This window comes from Lycium ferocissimum, chromosome 9, assembly GCF_029784015.1.
Source record: "Lycium ferocissimum isolate CSIRO_LF1 chromosome 9, AGI_CSIRO_Lferr_CH_V1, whole genome shotgun sequence".
Classification (NCBI taxonomy): domain Eukaryota; kingdom Viridiplantae; phylum Streptophyta; class Magnoliopsida; order Solanales; family Solanaceae; genus Lycium; species Lycium ferocissimum.
In genome coordinates, this window is record NC_081350.1 from 54,339,471 (window position 1) to 54,345,328 (window position 5,858).

The 5,858-nt window shown below is 38.4% G+C and overlaps 1 long non-coding RNA gene across 1 annotated transcript; it reads right to left on the bottom strand.

The window, feature by feature from the left end:
• Nucleotides 1-3,675: 3,675 nt before the first annotated feature.
• LOC132029378 (uncharacterized) lies at nt 3,676-4,206 on the bottom strand. Its single transcript, XR_009407791.1, has 2 exons — nt 3,936-4,206; nt 3,676-3,853 (listed from the first exon to the last, which is right to left on the bottom strand). It is a non-coding gene; the product is annotated as an uncharacterized LOC132029378 (long non-coding RNA).
• Between the last annotated feature and the right edge of the window lie 1,652 nt (nt 4,207-5,858).

The window sequence follows — 5,858 nt, forward strand, 5'->3', positions numbered from 1 at the left end:
AACAAAATTTCGGCAAAGACCTCCTTTATAAATATGACGCCCCGAGAATTTAACTCGGCTCAAATACCAACAACAACCAAACCAACAACATCAATCATCAACTAGAATCGCTTATGAACACAAAGAGTCGTCTTTCTACATAACGCGACAACTTCCAAACTAATTTCACATTTCCAAACCAATTTCAATATTTTCATACTCATTAATCATCAAGACCATTCCAACATCATTCGGAGGCATTACACATAACTTTTCATATTATTCGCAAAATATACAAACTTTCCACCAAAACCATAACTCGCCCGAAACTTCCATTCTTCAACGAATATATTCATAACACATTATCTTCTTTCAAATTCATTAACAACAATCACAACCAACACTTCAACAATACATTTCCATAATTCCATCATAACTACGTTAGAACACATATCTTCTTATAACAACATATAGGCCATTCTAATGCCAAACTTATATCGTTAAACCTCCATTCACACTATAAAGATCACAACGACGCAACTAACATATTAAACAAAATAAATTCATCATTGTTCATCACCATACATCTCACGGCCACATACCTTTTTCCAACTTCATTCCATTTTTGTTCGACTTTCATTTCCAATACAAGTTTCACAATAACCACAACTATAATATGACATAAAATTCAACATACCTAGTCTACATATAATCGGCCACTTGCACACACACACTTCCGTCATGCAAACTTCCATATTTCTATATGTTCTACTCGTTTACATGCACTACTACGCAAACAAACCTTCAAAACACCATTAAAAAGGATGAATTCTTACCTTACTCTTCAAACTTCTTCAATCCACCAAATCGTCCAACCAACTAAACCAAAGGTCTATCTTCCGAAACAACGATACCAAGTTGTAGAGGGGTCTTGAATTAGTATAACTACTACAAGAGAATAATTTTGGAACAAGATTAGAGGACTTGGAAATTTTTTTCTTTCTTTTTCCACTGTTCAGCCGAGAGCTCTCTTGGAGAGGTTCTTCCAATTTTTTTTTTGTTTCTTGAATTTTCTTGAAGCCTCCCTCTTTCTTATAATCATTTAGTTGGTCACATGGCATAGCACATGACCAACATCAAGGGCTTGGGCCAAGCCTTCCATGGCCGGCCACCCTCTTTTCTTTGGGCCAAATTTTTCATTTAATTTCTTGAGCCCAATTGACGATGGGTCGCTTTTGAAAGTTCACGGAACTAATTTACAAGATTCCAAATTTGCCCTTAACCTTTCTTAATATTTCCGCGTCCATATTTCCTTAAACATCACATGCACCTTAAGTAGGATCCAATTAAAGCCTTATTTCTTACCATTCCAAATAGTTTCCAATTTTTCCGACTACACACAAAATGCGAGGTGTAACATTTATGAATACCTATGTTAGAATCATATTCCTAGTATATGACTCAACTCTATCTCATTCGCACGAAGTTGCACTTTCATTCAGAGCCTAACTCATACTCTTATCTCGTATGTCTATTATGGTAACACATGAACATCTATGATCAAGTATCTAAGTGGTCAGATCCTACCTGCGCTCAGTATTCAACCCTCATGTTGTAGCAATCATGCTTTCGACATTCAGATCTCATGTTGATGTCCATTTTTACACGTGTTTGTATCTTATGAAAGTTTAGCACTCATGTTTTCACGCCAGCCAGTCTTCATGTATTTATGTCCCATGTCATGCTCCTCACGTCCAGGTAATCGTGTCATGTTCGTGCCTATTTTCCGGTACCCATGTCATTCGTGCCTACAAATTCTCTTCCAAACCCAATGTATAGTAATCATGTAATCATTCAGCCAATAATCATGTGTTCAGGCCAGCTCAGTATTCATGTTAGCCACATTCAAGATTCAACAATTAAGATTATGCCACATCATATGTATTAAGATACCCTGTGAGGTTTATGTTGATACTTTAGTTAGCTGACAGGCGTTTGAGAAATGTTATGAGAGTCCGAATTACGAAGGAAGTCCTGCCATAATTTTCGTAAACTCTAGAGTTAGTAGTAACTCCTAATCATTATTTATGAATCGAGGACAATGATTTCATGATTCTAGCTCATGTAGGTGCTAATCAGTTTCATGTTCCCATGTACATGTTTATATATAATCACGTATTCAGTTCTCATGATCCATGACCATGTTTTCATGTAATCATGTCAAGCTCTTATGTTTCATGTCATTTTCATCACGTTTATGTATTCATGCCATATCCGGAGTCCATACCTAACCAAGACCCATCATTCGAGGACGAATGATCCCAAGGGGGAGATATTGTAACACCCCGTATCTTAGAACTAAGGTCAGACTCATACCATTAGAGTTTTAGCGGAAAAATTGAAGGTTTGAACGTTTTGCGAAAATGGTTGATAGGCTACTTCGGCAATGATAACTCTTTGATTAGTTGGGAATTTGGGGAAAGTACCCTCAATGAAAGTTGTAGTACATAAAAATAGCTTTCTAACAATATAAGGACCAGGCCAATCAGAGATCGGAGCAAGGAGATATGATCATCTCAATATGGCTAATAGTAAGACGTTTAAGAGGCTATAGAATCGGCTAAGTTTTGATACGTCTGCGTTCCAGTCAAATTTCATGAAAATCCGTTAGGAATTTGAGGAAACTTAAAACATGAAAGTTGTAGCCCTTTGAAATAGATTTCCAACGGTATATTGTAGAGCCCAAACAAAACTCGGTACAAGAAGTTATGTCCATTTTACCGAACACTGTGCAGAACCGATACAGGTCCGTCGTGAGGGCGCGTGCGATGGCCTTGCGTCGCGCACCGATCGCACAAAAACCCCCTTTCTGAATATTGACCTGCATGGGGTCGTGCGCTGAACGTGCGTCGCGGGCCCATCGCATAACAGGTCAAGTTTCGGGTCAAAAGTCGGGATTTTGCGTTTTAAGTTATATTTAAGCTTGGGGTTTATTTCCCCAACACCCCATTCACGAAAAAATCACCCTAAATCCATAGAGAACAAGTCCCAAACCTCAAGAACACCAAGGTAAGCCTACTCTAATTATTCCAAGTCAATTCTAATACACATCCTTGTAATCTAAACAAGAAATCACCATTCCCAAAACTAGGGTTTTCAAGAAAACCATCTCAAGGTTCAAGAATTCAAGATTTTGGAAATCTTCTTCAAAGCTCAAGTCTTTAATTCAAGTTTTGGAGCGACTAAGGTATGTAGAGTTACTATCTACGTGTGGGAACATCATTGTTTCTTCCCCACGCCTCATAATCCATAAATTATGATTCTCTACTAAAACTAGGGTTTCTATACCATGCTCATGATAACCCTAGGTCCATGTCCATGATTATATTATGTATGAATTATTATAATTCCATCATTGAGTTCTTAATATTTCTTTATGATTATTGAGAATCCGTCCGTAATCCATGAAAACCCATATCTTGTATTCCATGGGTTCTTGCATGCATGTTTTTAAATAAAAATGCTTATGTCATGAATATCCTATACGTCTACAAGTTTTCATGCAATTGTATTTTATAACTATGTTCATGCCATGACTCAAGATACATACATGCTATTTACAAGTTATTTCATGAAACCATGTTTACAAGTTATTTCGTGAAATCATGATTACAAGACAAGTACAAGCTAATTCACGAAAATCATGGGCTTCTTAGCCAATTATATCATGTTCATGTTTTTGGGAGTTGCACGAATTACCGAGAAGGCTCAGATAGCCTGAAACTACGTAGCCACCGTAGGACAAGGATCGCTCCGCTCAGTTAGGACGATACCTTAATTTTACACTGAATGGATCCATCAGGCACGTTACCACCTTATACCCTGGCAAGGTATGGGGGCTCACTGTCCGGTCGGCGAGGTACCAGACTCCACGTACCCACGTGGTGATTTACCACCTTATACCCTGGCAAGGTATGGGGGCTCTGCTGGTCCGGCGAGGTACCAGACTCCACGTACCCACGTGGTGATATCACATGTCGGTTTATGAAATGCTCTCCCTACTTATCATGTTTTATTTATGTTATATATATATGTACTCATGCTCATATTCATGTCCAGGTTTTCAGTTTCAGTTCTTATCATGTTATTTCATGTCCCACGTTATTTCATTCAGTTGCTTTACATACCAGTACATTCAATGTGCTGACGTCCCCTTTTATTTGCCGGGGGGCTGCATTTCACGATGCGGTGCGATATACGGACGACACATCGCTCGATAGACGACATTCGTATCGACTTATTGGTGAGCCCCATCTCATTCGGGTTTAGTCAACTTTTGTTTTATGATTAGTTATGCATCTAAGGTATGCTTTGGGGCCTTGTCCCGTAAGTATGTTTTCCGATCGTACTCATGATAGAGGTTTCATAGACTAGACAAGTCGGTTATGTTATGTCAGACATTCGGAGTAGTATAGCTATTTTGGCTCATTCATGTTATTTCCACACTCATGTTTAAACAAGTATTTTTATTAAGTATTATGACTTACTACGTTTTATAAAGGCTCATCATGCATTCACGTTATATTCCGCTCATGTTATGCCTCATGATGATTCGGTGCCAGCTGTGGTTCGCTCGATCACATGCGGAAGACACCGAGTGTCGTGTTTCACCTGTGCCATGGTTCGGGGCGTGACAGTATCGACGTCCCTAGCATAACCCATGCGGGACCCACGAAGTCCATGTACCTCACTCAATTCGCGATTCCGGGACAACCATCGGATATCGGACTCTCACATCACTCCACTCAATTCACGATTCCGGGACAACTATCGGATATGGGACTTCTCACATCACTCTCATGCAAACTAAGCCCAGCTTATCACAGTGTTCGCTCAAGTATCAACAATGTATCAACAGTATATCATGAGAGATGAGAATGTGTGCAATGTATGAATCAACATCAATAAACAGATCAATAACACAAGTACCAAGCATGGGTACGCCAATCATATCATGAAAGACTATACAAGTCATATAGAATACTATCCTCCTATCAACATTAACAAGTGAGGTACCACAATATCATGAATAGGGTATATCAATAGTCTCCAATATCTACCATTACCACGCCACATCAAGCGAATAACAATAGAGAAATCAAGTCACAATACAACGGGGTGGCTAGCCCTAATCACACAACAGGGCCCAACGTAAGACAACCCAACTTCATAACTGAAGGTTTACATGCTTTCTCCGACAATATCATCTAAATATATGCTTCACTATACGAAGTCTCACCAAGGGTAAGTCATAACCTACCTGGATGGCTGAACAATAGTACACCAATAATCACTCCTTAGCCTTGCCCTTCTACTGAGCCTCAAGATCAAGAAAGTCCAGGGATATTCAAAATCTAGATTAGAAATCATGAAGATTGATACCTATATTGCTATTATTCAAATTGAGTCAAAACTAACCCTAGAATTTGGGGAAACGGGGCCCATAAGGGCAAAACGGGAAATTCATGGTAAATTATTCAACTAAACACTAGGTGATCAAAACCCATCAGCTAATTGCTAGATTAACTCAAGGATTCATCCAATTTCAAAATTCAAGTAAAACCCCCAATTTTGGGTATAAACCCTAACTCTTAAATTCAAGAATTCATAACTAATAATGGAAGGTATATGATTAACAACATTAGATACATCATAATCTAGCATAAACTCAATCAATTACATCATTTAAAGCAACTTAGGAAGTCTAACCAATTTTATGAACTTCTCAAGAAAGACCATTAAACCTTCTTCATGAAAAACCCTAATTTCCTACTTTAGAAATCATGGATTAAAGCTTAAACCAAGGGAATGAATCAAAG